Source organism: Hesperophylax consimilis, chromosome 29 (genome assembly GCF_061612785.1).
Source record: "Hesperophylax consimilis isolate HC1 chromosome 29, BYU_Hcon_1.0, whole genome shotgun sequence".
In the NCBI taxonomy this organism is placed as follows: Eukaryota; Metazoa; Arthropoda; class Insecta; order Trichoptera; family Limnephilidae; genus Hesperophylax; species Hesperophylax consimilis.
Genome location: NC_142864.1, coordinates 18398587 through 18414175, shown reverse-complemented (window position 1 = coordinate 18414175; position 15589 = coordinate 18398587). Strand labels below are relative to the sequence as shown.

Here is a 15589-nt window from a genome sequence, read left to right as displayed (position 1 = left end):
GTTGAATATTTGGTCTGTATCAGTCAGTCTATGTTTTTTTAGTATTACCTTTAAGATCGTTTTCTGTGCGGTTTCTATGTAATTGATAGCCGAGTTTGTTGCTCCTCCCCAACCAATAATTTCATATTCTATTATTTATTGGCAAAGTGCAAAATATATTGTTTTATTTTATATATGTTTCTTATGTTTAGGAAAATGTGTATTGTTTTGAGAAGTTTATTTGTGATTTGTTTGATGTGAGGTATCCATCTAAGGTTATGGTCAATTACGATTCCTAGATACTTTATTTGTTCTGTTTTTTCTACTTTCTATACTATTGCACCTCCAATAGTGTATGTTGTGAGGTTGAAAGTAGTGGCGAGGGAAAGGAGATGGAGAGGAGGAAGGTGGGGAAGTATGAAATGACCATCTTTCACCACGGTGATACCATTTGAATTCATCCCTCTCACTCGGAACGCCATGTTCTTAGAGAGCCCTGCTGGAGAGATCAAAAGATATCAGGTCTACCACGCAGTTGGTGAGCAGACGCATCTGTGGACAAAACCCGGAAAAATCACATCCCATGAACCCTGGCACGCCTGCTAAGTCACTAAAGGTAGCGAATAACTTCCAGCTGACGTATAACAGAGTTATTTGTTATTAAATTAATAGTTCCCGTGGCGGTGATACCCATACCTGCCTCCTGAATTGGAATAAATAAATAAATTAATTAATTGAAGCAGCAAGAACTGCGTTCATTAAAATGAAGTCCCTCTTCTGCAATGATAATATCAGCTTAAAACTAAGGCAGAGAATGCTAAAATGTTATTTGTGGTCGGTCTTGTTGTATGGATGTGAAACATGGACCTTGAAAGTAAATACCATGAACAGGTTAGAGGCTTTTGAAATGTGGCTTCACCGGAGAATACTCAAAGTCCCATGGACCGACATGATCACCAACACAGAAATTCTCAGGCGGGCTAGAGCAGAGAGAGAACTGCTTAGATTAATAAAAATCAGGAAAATTTCATATCTGGGTCATGTACTTCGAGGGGAGAAGTATCACTTGCTCCAGTTAATATTGAAAGGCAAGATAGAGGGTCGCAGAGGGCCTGGTAGGAGACAAATGTCTTGGCTGCGAAATATACGAGAGTCGACCGGCATTAGAAGTGTGGAGGAGCTATTCCGGGCAGCGCAAGACAAAGAGACATTTTCTAGAGTGATCGCCAACGTCGGGGGGACCTGATACGGCACATAAAGAAGAAGAAGAATTAAATCAAATTGAATTGCGCACGCCTGGACTTGAACCCGTCACCTCCGGATTCGAAGTCGAGAGCCTTTCCCTTCTACCACGGAGGCCGTCACAGTAGATTTGCAGTCGCTGAAAGCATTATGTATTTATAACAGGTGATTTCTCACCCCGACAGGTGTTCAAAACATTAAATCGTTTTAAATAGGTGTGGAAAAATAAAATGATTCATTTTGCATAAAAAAATGTTTTTAAAAGTCAGTAGCATGTTTTTTAAGTGATGTAAGTAAAAGGTGTTTTATTCAATTTATTAATGGATGAATCACCGATACATTATTGTATTTGTACTCCTTTCTTGAAAGAATTGAGTTTTTATGCGGACAAAACTCTTTCTTCAAATTCGTATTGCGTATGTATGTAAGTATGCTTAATTAAAGCACAACTTGCAAAAAGTTTATTTTCATAAAATAATTAAATTAACGCCATCTATGAACAGGTACGCAACGTTTAACCTTAAATAGAGCAATGGACTAGTAAAGCAATATGACAAGTATTTTTTGTTGATGTTCGGGATAGTAAAATACAGGTGTTAAGGGATGTACTTGACTTATTTTAACCGGTGATTTCTGACATTATTTGGAGTTAAAACTAATAGTAATTATAACTAAAGTAATAATAACTAACTAACTAATGATCACGCTTCTGCAGGCAAAAATAACGGACCGCCAAACAACTCGATCTTGGCACACATTCCTTGCCTCATTCACATTCATAATTCGTCTTATATATCATCATCATCATCACTTTTGGCTCTACAACCCCTGGTGGGTCTTGGCCTCCTCAAGAGTCTTCCTCCAGTCATCTCGGTCCCGCGCCAGCTCTCTCCAGTTTCGAAGCTCCAAGGCAGACAAATCTTTGAGGACGTTGTCGCTCCATCTTAACCTTGGCCTTCCCAGGCTCCTTCTCCCTATCGGTCTTGAGCTCAGCAGGGACTTTGGTTCTTGATGCTCGGTCATTCTCTCCACATGACCTAGCCACCGAAGTCTTCCCAGTGACATGAACTTTGTGACGTTTAGCTCCTTAAACAGAGTATAGAGCTCATTGTTATAACGTCTGCGCCAAAATCCATTTTCTAGAACCGGTCCGAAGATGCGCCTCAAAATTTTCCTTTCAAAAACGTCGTAGTATATATGTATACTCTTTAATTATTCTAATTCTTGCCATGGCCCGATATAAGTATCTGATTCACGTGATCGTGCCATGTCTTCCTTGGCCGTCCCCGACTTCTGCTCAACTTTAACTTAAAACATAAAAAGTCAGTATGAGGACATAAGGACATTAAGGATCGTGGTGAGGATTGGATGGTAACTAGGCAGATTGAATAGTGACGATATGTGATAGGATATTATTTTACTTGGTTTTGAAAAATAACAAAAAGTCACAGGAATCCAAAATTTCATTTACACTTTTTTTTCCAACTAATGTTAGGAATATTTGAATAAATTTACAAAAAGTACGTCCTTTAAAACTAAGAATTATATTTACTTGATAATACAGCCCATAACAAAACGCGAGCCGCTCAAATTACCAGACTGACGGATTTGCCTGTGGGGATTTTTTCCAGTGGCGGCCAGTGGGCGTATTGGACTGAAATAATTCCGAATATCTGAAATAATAAACCGGCTAGAAGCGGGGGTGCGGGGCGGAGCGAGCTTCCTCCCCCGGCCGCCAGGAGTCGAACCCTCCCCCCTCCCCAATCCGGCTCATCAGTTCGTCTTCGCGCTGACCGACCGCTGGCCGCGCCGCATGCGACCAAACTTCAACAACCGGGCAATGCATCGTGAAACGAAATTCAAAGTCGACAAAGTTTTTCTGTTATTATTGTAAGTCTGAGCATAATCTAATTATTCGGAAAGACGCGAACGACAAACACAAACCGGTTTCAAATGTCAAAAGTCCGCATTTATAACTCCCGCCTTAGCAAGTAGAAGTGTGGCCAAAGTGGAAAATTCACAATCTTAAGGCGCGAGTAACTCGATTCTCCGCTGTTTAAAAAAAATTATAAAATTAATACAAATTAATTTAGCATTAAGTATTTCTTGTTTGTTTAAATAAAAGTGCTTTGAGACGGTGAGTGTTGTGTTGGGGAGCTTTAATAACCAATTAATGATTGTGTTGCAGTGAGAAATTAGAAAAAAACTTTTATTTTTCTTCTTCAATTCATCCATTATTTTTTCTCATCGGTTCTAACCTTGTGATTTTTTTAGTAGTTAGATTTTTTTTCGAAATTCTAACAAAGATTATATTATTTTTGGTGATACGCTTTATACAACCAATCTAAGAACAGAGCGTAAAAAATGATTTAAAAAAAGTGAAGTGAAATCCAGGATTTTTACAAAATGTCATTGATATAGTATTAAGTTTATTTTTTAGATTATCACGATATTATTTTATCGTATTTAGTTTATTTATTGGCTGATCCGCATTATATCATTGTTGCCGTATTCAGTTGATTATTAGATTGTCAACATTATATTATTATTGTTCTATTAAGTTTGTAAGAAAGTCCGCACAGTATCATTATTGCCGTATTAAGTTTGTTAAATAGTCCGCACGGTATCATTATTGTCGTATTAAGTTTGTAAAATTGTCCGTTCGTTATTATTATTATTACCGTATTAAGTTTGTTAGATAGTCCGCCCGGTATCATTATTGCCGTATTAAGTTTGGAAGATTGTCCGTTCGTTATTATTATTATTGCCGTATTAAGTTTGGAAGATTGTCCGTTCGTTATTATTATTATTACCGTATTAAGTTTATAAGATTGTCAGGACGGAATTATTATTGTCTTATTAAGTTTATAAAAAGGTCCGTTCAGTTACGTGACATTATTATCGTGCCGAATTGTGTCAGACATTCCGCGAAATTTGAACCGGACCATTTAAAAATAAAACTGTCATATTTTTAGTTCTAATGTTGCCAGGCCTGAAATAAAAAGCTAGCGCGAGAAATATTTTGGGAAGCAGTACCTACTTGATATCTGGTGTTCAAAATAATAAATTTTCATCTCCCCAGTGAAGCGATGAAGAGTATCGTGTAATTCGTAAAAACACATTTTTTCATCTTTGAAACTTTTTTTCTCTGCATTATAGCGCCATTTTGTGAAATATCACTTCAAGGGCGATTAACAAGAAGAGAAAACTTTTTTCTCTTTAAATACGTGTTTTCAATTTACAACAAATTTTTCATAGTCTTTTTAACACAATTAAAATTTGTTTTTTTTTTCCTTATATTTATGTATGTAAGTGAGTAGTTTTTTTTAAACATGAACAAATTTATTATTATGTTAAAAAAACATTTCAATAAAATGTAAAATGTGGTTACGTTGTGTTACATGATTAGGTTGTGGATTCGACTCGTTCTTGTTTCATATCATATCGCATAGTGGTCCTATTCTGAGATGACCTTAGATCTGCTACTATTGCGGCCGGGAGGGGGGAGGGTAAGGGAGGGATTGCGCAACGACCAATCAGCGCGCGCGTAGGCGGAGGTGCCACTGGCAAAGGTGTAATAAAGCGAAAAGAGAAGCGCAAGAGGAGGGGGCAAGCGAAAGGGGAACTAGAGCACAATGTACCCCTGACCCATCAAATGCAAGACACTGTGAAAGAGGAGGGAGGTGTATCTAATTAAATTGGTGACTGAGGTTCATTACTTTTAGCTTTCCAATAATACTTGAAATGTATTCGATTTTGAATTATTTTTTAATCTAAAATGATATTGCATTAACATTATGTTCAGAGTATTTCAGCTGTCTAGTATTTTTTCTCAGTTTAGGCAATCGTGTAGAAAACGTGGAATTCAATTAAGGCATACTATTTTTTAATCAATTTTTCCCTTGTTTAATAATAAAAACAAATTTTATATTCTAAAAAAAATTAATCTGCAATAATCTATAAGCAATTTATGGAACCATTAGCAGTCGATTAAACTTTGGGCTTCTATTCCTTAGAAAGCCTGTTCTCTCTGATCTATTTTAAAGATTCTATGAAATAGATCATAGAATAGATAGGGTGTGATCCCGGCTTTACATTTGAGATGAGTTTTTTTAAAAGGATAACTAACTTCGAAAATTAAATTTTAGGGCGCACAGTATACACCCGCGCTGTGCAAGCACATTTTAAGCTCTCTACAGAGCATCGGACAATTTTGCGCTTATAATAATGGTTGTATCGGTTAATAAAATGTTTAGGGTTATTTGCCTGAGGTAAAAAAAAGAAGAAAGAAAATATTTATTTTAACGGTTTTTTTTTGGCGTAAATAAAACTTTTATCAGATTTTCATCTAGCAGAGAACAGTAGATGATGTTAGGTATGCTATGCGCGAATATTGCTGCATTAATTGTTTGAGTTTTGAAATTCGGCCTATCTAGAACAATCGTCAAACGCCGCGACCGTGTCGAAATGTGGGCGGCGGAATATATTCAGATGAGGCAACACTCGTAAACAATGCGCGCGCAGCTCGGAAAGATGGCCGCCGACACCCCCCCTCTCCCACACGCCCGCCCGCTAGGTCACGTGGGCCGTGGCACACATTCCGGTGAAAATTTCTCGTCTCCCTCCCCTTAACACACGTCAGGACCGAACTAGTCAACTGGCTGAAACAAATTAATACTGCTTATCAATAAAATGAAGAAATCTAATAAATAAGAACAAAATTGTTCAATTACTTTTTTAAAAGAAACTTTCTCTTAAGGAAACATAACGATCCCAATATTAAATATGCACATTGGACAGGAAGCCAACATAGTAAGGAAGCTAAAAGTGTTTACGATAGCAACACCGAGTAACAACGATTTGAAGTTTAGATGTTAGGTCAAATAACCGAAATTGGCCGTTTTCGACAGGAAAAATTGAAAATATCGGAAATGCAATTACCGAGTGTGACGCATTTCTAAATATGTTTTTATTGAATAAAATGAATTAACTAATAAAGTGGAAAAATGTATGTATATGCAGAGGTAAAATAATTTATAGCAATTACAATACGTTGACCCAAAATCATGAAATGCACTAATAAAAAATCCAGGCCAACTTGATTTGAATTTCTAGTTCGCCTCTCTCTCTTCAGTTTGTTATAAATACACTTTAAACTCAAGGAATGAGATGAAATAAGCTCGGGCTCTGCTTGGAAACGCGTATTTTGGGACAGACACTTTTCTCTTGAATCTATATCACACGATAGCAGCAAGCGAACATAGTAGCATATATCAAGGTAGCAAATCTTTTGGTAAGGTAGAAAACTAGCAGGGTACCAACTGGCAAAGTAGAAAGCAACAAAAGAAAGCAAGACAAAAAATAAATCTGAAAGAAAAAAGGAATGCAAAGTAATAAGCAAGGTAGAAGTAGAAAATGAAGCAGATAGTATAGCTGAAAGCAAAACAGCAGCAAGCAATCGCTACCGTAAAAACTCCAAGACATAAAACTCCTAACTTGCAAAGCCTTGCATTTCTATTCATAACACTTCAGTTATCAAATGCACCGTGCACAAACACAATCCACTTAGCGGCATTCCGCAGGGTTGCCACTGAGGCCCTCCATTGTCAGAAAAAACTTTTATTTATTAGTAGAAATGTAAAAAAATATATATTAAAAACTAAATTGTTGTAATAAAATTAGATGAAAACATCAGTTAAGTTGAATGATGTCTATATCTCGTAGAAGATTATAAAAAAAATGGCTAACTTGTGTAAGTGTTTGTGTAAGATGCATCCCACCATGATGGGAAATTAAATGGCTAGTCACGGTGGTACTGAGAATATTTTCGATGGTTAGAAGAATCCCCCGGACAGTTGGGACTTTTGTGCGTATATTAACAATAAAAAATAAGTAAATCTCTTTGACAATACAACCCAACGATGAACCAGTTTGATGGGAAATGGTAGATATTTTTGTTTATATTTGCTTTACACAAATGTTAATTGATCATTGGTACACTCAAATACATTGGTTTGATTTAAGTTTAAAAAATTGTAACGATATATACGTATATCCACCCCTTCTGTATGTCAATACATTGTCGTTTGAAGATCACAGCGTGGCCTGATTAATACTTACATATTTCACGCATCTTTTAGTTCATATTACGTTCTGTTCTTGGAAACTAACAAACATAAGCAGACCACGAAAGTAACTCCAAATGGATTAACCCTCCACTTCTTTGGCAGCTGGTAAGTCAATATTTTACTATACCCTGCTAAACTTACTACTTACAGAATAATGCTTACAATAGATACAGATATAAGTTATTTTTAATAATTCTAAATTAAGAAAAAAAGATTCGATGTGAAAATCTAAGCAATTAACCGTCTAAAAGATCTAAAATGCAGTTCTGTTCTTATATTTGCTTGGTGTAATGTATACCTGATATAAATCATTGTCTTTGAGCATAAGTTTGATAGATTCGATCATCTTAAGGCCCCGTAGTAAGCGTTCAAAGATGGTTTGAAAAGGAGATATTTAAATGCGAATGTTAGAGGGAGCGCGCTAATGTTAAAAAACGATAATAATTAAGCGAAAATGGTGAAAATATTTAATAAAACACGACTCGTTTGAAATAGAGCAAAAATCTCTCGACAAAAATGCAAATAACAGAACAAAACGTGTTTTTAATAATTTTCGGTGCTAACTTTGCGATTTTTTCCGATAGAGAGAATTTCATATATTTAACGTTTTGGCATAAAAAATGTATGGATATTATCTTAAAAAATAACATGTATTTTTGGAACTTAAAAATTTAAAGCGTTAATGAGAAACTTGTTTTATGTATGGCTCCGAATGCTGGACTATGTACAACTCCTACTCTAGGCAACTCGAATCAGCAGAAATGCGAATGCTTAGATGGACGGCAGGAGTATCATTAAAAGATAAAATTAAAAGCTCACGCATTCGTGGTAGCCTGGGTGTCACTGACATAAACAGTAAGCTAGAGGAACGACAGTTAAGATGGTATGGGCACATAAGACGGAGACCACCAGACCACACTGTGAAGCAGGCAATGTCTATAGAGCTTCAAAGACAGTCATCCAGAGGTAGACCAAAGAACTCCTGGATGACCCAATGCTCCAAAATCCTACAAAGAAACGGCCTAGATGAAAGCGACACTCAGAACCGAAGAAGCTATAACCTGAGAACGAGAAGAGCCGACCCCAACAGCCTACCTAGGCAATGAGTTGGGATAGTGCTAGGAAGAAGAAGAAGAATGAGAAACTTGTTTTAAATCGGTTCATATTGGTTATTCCGGGGTTTAATAGATGATTGTAATCTTTAGAACACAGGTGTCGGGTGTGAATACTGACTTCTTTTATCATCAAAACCATTTTCTAAACACACCTGGCACTAATAAGAACAAACTTTGAAATTTGCAGCGAATTCGGATGAACGGTATAGGAACGCTTACGGTACAAACAAAGAAACATTATTTTTTTTAAATATACGTTGCTGGGGGTTATCCTTAGGAGATAGACGTATACCTTTGCAGACTTTTCTGTAGGCCTTTTGAAGCTATACAATTCCGTAGTACATTATTTTGATGTATCTCATAAGGTTTAGCCAGCGTTAGCAATGTAAGCGCTTGAAAATATTATTTTTATGACTTGATTACAACACATCGACTTTTATGTACTTTATTATATATTAAAAACTACTAGTACCTACTCGATAGGTAGAAGCTGATATCAGTGCATTATATATCATAGTCATCATAGGTACTATGTAAAACTTTATCGGACTGTCAAGCAGTGTCGCACATTATTATTATACACGCGATTCTCCCATTTATTACTTTTGTTTCCTTTTCATATTATAAAAGTATATATTTTATTCCTTTCATTTTCTAATAGTATATACCTTTCTAATATCTTTTATTTTATTTTTTACAAACTCTTAATGTCTTTCAGACATTTTATAAGCACTTCATTCTTCCTTATACTACTTTATTGTATATTATTATATATAATTTCTTACTTTGACTTATTACTATACAACAGATTGCTACTTATATTATATTTATATCTCTTTGTTTTTTCATACTTTTAACCTTACTTACTATTTACTGATTATACCATTATACTTACATTTATATTGTCGCATTCCTTATGTTGCTGTACTATTGTCTGTAAATTAGTATGTGAATGGCACATGTTGTGCCGTATATGTGAAATAAATAAATAAACCTTTCGAAAGAAATTCTCTAAATACTACTGAAGACCCTATCAAAATCTGTTGCTTAGTTTAGAAGAACTAAGCGCACAAACAGACAAACGCGAAGTGCGACTTTATTTTATACTATTTTAGAGATATATTTGTGAATGATCGGACGTGATGCGAAGCATATAAATTTCATTTGCATAATATTTCTTCACTCTTTGGACTGAAAAATACATATTTTGTGTTCCCTTTCATCTGACAAGCATTTTATTCAAACACTTGATCTAGCAGCCAAGAGTCGTTGCACAAAACGCATAGGTGATTCACTTTCTTGATGCATTTCTGTTCTGAGGCCAATTGCGTCTGTCATTCATGCGCTTACTCTTATGTTGATGACAGTTTACATCACTGTCTTACTCTGATATTGGGATTATTCATTCATTTATTTAACGCCCAAAGGGTTTTACATGTAGGTGGTACAATTTTAATGACAGTTTTAAAACATGAGAAAGAAATATTAAAAATAAAAGAACATAAATTAAAAAATACAGCGATTTGAATGGCTTACAAAAATATAACTTCCATTTAGGAATAGTGTTTAAATAAGTCTTTTACGTAATCCACAAAATTCGCAAAGTTAATATTAAATATATCGACATCACCTACGTATTGGTTTCCCATAGTGTGAAACCGTTGTATTGGGGAGTTCGCAATGTAATTGCGCTTATGTGTGTTGCAGTGGAATAGTGTATTTTTTCGTGTTGTTATTGTAGGTATTCGTAAGTTTATGAGTTGCAGAAGTTCGAAACAGTCGAATTTAGAGTTTAGAATCTTGAATAAAAAAGTTAAGTCTTTTATTTTACGCCTGTCTTCCAATGTGTGTATTTTTAAATTTTTAATAAAAAAATATATTGTAAGTCTTCTAGTACGATATTTATATTATGGCGGAATAATAGTAAATGAACTGTAATTAAAACAATACACATTGTATTGACTCGCGTGACACTTGATAACGAAGAAAGCCCGGACAACCTTGAATATATTCATTAAACACCAAAAATTATGGGGTTCTTTTTCTTTAAAAACTTAATTTATGTTACCTCTTAAACATCACTTAAGGCGAAGCTTAGTGCCAAATCACTCTTTTGATTAATCTTTATAACGAATCGGTGTACATCACGAATACAAAAAATTTAGATAAATTGAAGGTTTTCCTATCGTTTCACTTGAGTAGAATACAAATAAAAAAATAAATTACTCAATAAAAAATATATAAATGTAAACTACTAAAAAATTTTTTTTTTCAGTACAAATGTATAAACGCATAAAGGAAACAACTTTAAATAAATACAGTATCATAGCTAAGATTATCTGTGACAGTTTCACTTGATTATTTTTTTTGCTTTCTTATAAAATAAATAAAAATCATTTTTGTGCTTGAAATCGAACCTTTCCAGACTCTGTTTTTCAATCGATTTTTATGCCTATTACCTAAAATATAAGATATACCAAGAATATACACATTTTTGGCTTGTAGCTTCCTCTTAATTTTATAACTCGTGACTGACAAATATGTTTTATAACTAGTGACCTAAAACTAAGACCTATGACTAGTGACATTTATTGAAATAATTGAGTTTTTTACGGACAAAACTATTTATTGCGTATGTACGGCCGCAAAGAAATAATTCATCTTAATATTTTAAAGTAACTTGCAAAATTGTTTTTGCAAAAACTTTCATAAAATATTGCATAGATTATAAAAGACATTACGTTTAACCATAATATTAAAATATGTTTTCCTCTTTTAATGATGATGCCAGGGCTGTCCTAATTGTTTTCTAATGACGTGAATACTATTTAAATCCATTGCCATTTTTTATACGGCTTATAAAAGTGTATTTAAAAGTGTTTTGTTAATCCCTGATTTATTTTAACCTCTAGCCCGGACCGTCTGATATTTTTTATGTATTTCTCAAGCGAACTGTCAAAACTTCGATTGCGCGGGAAATAATTTCGCATTGCGTTCGATTCCTGATAAAATCGATGTTTTTGAATTAATTTCAGAAATGAAAACAGCTGCAAGACTTCTTTTTCAAATTTAGGTATTAAATATCGACATATTATGCAATTATAAACATAAATTATGACGCTTATCGATGTTTTTTATGGTGTGAATTGTAATTAGAACTTTACACCAAACTAAAAAACATATTTAATTAAACAAAGGCACTATAAAAATTATTGTCACCTCAATTTTTTATTTTGTTTTATGTAAGAAAAATATTAAAAAACCTTCACAAATATTTTTAAAATGCTAAGGATCGGTTTTTCGCAGAATTCAAACCATTCATCAAATTTCACAGTTGATTTTCAAGTTCTGTGAAGCTTCTATTAAAGTTCTGTTATTATATCATTATTGGCCAGTTGTTTAACACAACTGAAATGATGAAAGAACTTGAATATAACCTTCGCAAAACTTGAAAATAAACTTTGAAATTTGATGATTTGTTCAAATTCTGTGAAATGACGGGAACTTAACAGTTTGCATATGGTAAGCTTTTATATGCAAACTGAAGGGGTTGTGTTCTCTATTTCTAGTTCTTTTCAATACATCTATTTGAATTTTGATTGTGTTTTCTCGATTGAATGAATGAACTGAATATTGGGTGTGGAAATTAACCCACTTTCCAACATTCGTTCGAGTTGAAACTCAGCAGATAGAATCGTTGTCATTGGCAATGCGTTCTATCTTTTGGTGGCACTCACGCACACACACGCAAAAATACACGTAATTCTTGGTTCACTCATTTTAGTCAAAATATTGTAAGCAACTTTTGTTTATACGGCTTCATTTTTTAAAATCATTTATCACCATAAAACAAAATTAAATGAGAGTGAATTTTACTGAGTTCGTATTAGTCTGTGAGAAATATCTCCCAGAATTGTTTATACCCTGGAAATTTAAAGTTATTAGATATTGTTTGGGTTTCTTGAAAATGCTATGGAGCAGAGTACAGAAGATCATTTCATAGAATTAACTCTGTTTCATCTTCTAGTCGGTTTAACCTCTCTGTAACACATTCTAAAATTGTCCAACTATTGTTGTCTGTAGTTTAGGAATTTGGCTTTTGTCCAACGCGATGTCTAGCTAACTGGAGGTTAGGCGTGTTTTGCTTTTTTCTCAGTTACCTAGTTCTGCTTCTGATTGCTAAGTCACAAAGTTGTATCGTTAAAACTACTCGTTTGATTACGTATCGTCTATTTGTAATCACTTAACAAACTTCCCGAGTTATACGAGTTAGTTATTTATAAATAAAACACTCTAACTTTGACCTTTATGAGCATCACTAAATATTATAAAATCAGCCTAGTGGGTTTCGGAATAATAGCGCATTCATTTGTACATATACAAACTATAATAATATGTAATTATTGAAGACAATATAAGCGATTTTAAAACTAAAATTTGAAACAAAAAAATAAGAATAAAATATGGTCGCTTTTGGGAATTTTTCTCATACAAATTTTCGTTTGAAAATCGTTAATATTATGTTCAATTATTAAATATTACAATTTAAGGTATTACTCAATAAATTATTACAATTATTTTTTGGTAAAATAATGTTTAAGACATGATTTTTTATGCATGGCACAAAGGGTAACAATTATTTTATAAGCAATAATTATTAGTCTGAAACACTCATCCACATTGAAAAGTCTCCTGATAAAAAATACATGACGCCAACGGGACTTGAACCCGTGTCCTTTCGATTTCCGGTCGACAGCTCTGACCACTGAGCTATGGCGGCATATCTCTTATCCGCAAAATAATTCAATATATACTAGTGTTTCATTCAACAATTACTGCTTGTTACATTTTTTTCACCTGAAACAACCAACTTTATCCGGTCCGGTTTCAAGTCCGTTGGCGTCATGTATCTTTTATCAGGAGATTTTTCAATGTGGATGAGTGTTTCAGGCTAATAATTATTGCTTAAAAAATTATTACAAAATGACCAGAAGTGTTATCGTGAATAGTTTTGGGTTTATTATGCCGTTTTGCAGCTTCTATATGACGTTTGACGTTTCGGAATGTCAATTCGCAGACAATAAATCCAGTGTTGCCAGCGTATATCGATTTCCTATTTATTGTGTTATCAATATCAGTTTGGCTATCAACAGCGCGTAGTTACGCCTAAAGATCGAATATTGTAAAGTATAAATTTCACTGTGCTAGATCCCCGAAATGGATAAAATAGTGCGCTCGGCTGTTATGAATGAATTGAGAAATCATGAAATTAATCTTCATACCTTTTAGAATATCGATTTCGGTCCGCTCGAGATTTCTCAGCCGGCAAAGCATTTGATAGAAATAGGAACGGTAGGAACCAAAGCAAGAAATGTTTAACTTTAAGAACTTTGGCACATTGACCAGCAATTCCACACTTCAGTAGTGACATTTATAGGACATGTGATGTTGAAATGATTTTAGTTTCACAGAACTGAAACATTAAAACAACTTGGTGAAATTAATATAAGAAAGAAGTTTTTAAATTTATTTTTTAAATGTTTCTTGCTTTCACCCTTTAAGGGTGTTCTAGGCTATTATTTCAAATTATGAAGAAAAGGAAGGTGAAGTAATACAGGATTTTCCAATAAGAGGTGTTATTTTGATATTCAATCGTAAAAGATCAATGGTTTCGTTGCTTGTGTAGCACGTAGCGCCGTTTTGTTCAAAGCAAACGTTGTCCAGATGAATACCATCCGATTCCGGCCATAAAAAATCATTAACCATCTCTCGATAGCGATCCATTCACCGTAACTGTTGCTCCAGTCTCATTTTCGAAAAGGTAAGGTCCAATGACTCCGCCGGACCATAAACCGCACCAAACAGTCACACGTCGAGGAAAGAAAGGCTTTTCAACAATAATTCTTGGGTTTTCCGAGCCCCAGATGCGACAATTTTGCTTGTCGACGAAGCCAACGAGGTGGAAATGGGCCTCATCACTCAAGATGCTTTGCATTTGATTTACTCAAGTGAATTTTAATAATTTCAATGAGTTGTCGAAGCGTGTATCGTTCAATTTTTATTAATGACGTAGTTTCTACTTGTCAAATTTCAAAAAATGACACCTTCAAAAATAAGATCTACCGAAATAACGGGCTATTCAAAATAACACCTCTTATTGGAAAACCCTGTGTATTAATTTTGTCAAAATTATATTGAAGATTCGATTAGAATTCAGACTAGATGCAATCTAGGCAACAAGTTCGAGGGTACTATTAACATATTTATTGACTCCATTTATAGAACTAAGCGTAATCTATACCAGAACTTTGTTGAATCCTACAAATGTAGCGTTGGTAATGTAGTTTTAGTGATTTGTCTTAAATGTAGTATTGTTCTAGTTTCTATATTATTTTATGTTACTGTTACATGTTTAACTAATAATTTTTCAAATTCAGTTTATGAGTTAAACTTTATTTAATGCTTTAAAAACTTTGTGTAAACTATTCGATAGCTCACTAGGTATATTCTGTTCTTAAAATCCACGTAAAAGTCCGGCTGGGCGTAAAACCAAATTTAAAAAGTATATATTTCTTAGTGTGTTCAAGCCTGAATTTTGGTTACAGTTTGTAAATAACAAATTACACCGAATTAAATTGAATTCTAAATACCTATGTGCAATTCACAGATAAATCTTCAAATATTGCTTTAAGAGAAAGCTACAAGCCAAAAATGTGTATATTCTTGGTATTCCTTATATCGTAGGTAATAGGCATTAAAATTGCTTGACAAACGGCGTCTAAAAACGTTCGATTTCAAGCAAAAACTGGTTTTTATTTATTTTGTAAATAATTTTATAAGAAAGCAAAAAAGTTAATCAAGTGAAACTGTCACAGATAATCTTAGCTATAAAACTGTATTTTTTTTAAGTTCTTTCCTTTACGCGTTCATACATTTCTATTGAAAAAAAAAATTTGTAGTTGTTTGCATTTATATTTTTTATTGAGTAATTTATTTTTTTATTTGTATTATACTCAAGCGAAACGATAGGAAAACCTTCAATTGAACTAAAACTTTTTTTTTGGTATTCATAATGTACACCAATTCGTTATAAAGATTAATCAAAATAGTGATTAGGCAATAAGC

At 33.9% G+C, this 15589-nt stretch overlaps 1 protein-coding gene across 11 annotated transcripts in view; it reads left to right on the top strand.

Annotated features, from left to right (window-relative positions):
- The first annotated feature begins 3008 nt into the window (after nt 1-3008).
- Nucleotides 3009-15589, top strand: part of bt (projectin protein bent) — a 278571-nt gene continuing 265990 nt past the window's right edge. For all 11 annotated transcript variants that reach the window (XM_089649279.1, XM_089649282.1, XM_089649281.1 and 8 more), the window contains exon 1: nt 3009-3111. The gene's annotated coding sequence lies outside the window, so the exon portion shown is untranslated. The remainder of the gene's footprint in view (nt 3112-15589) is intronic.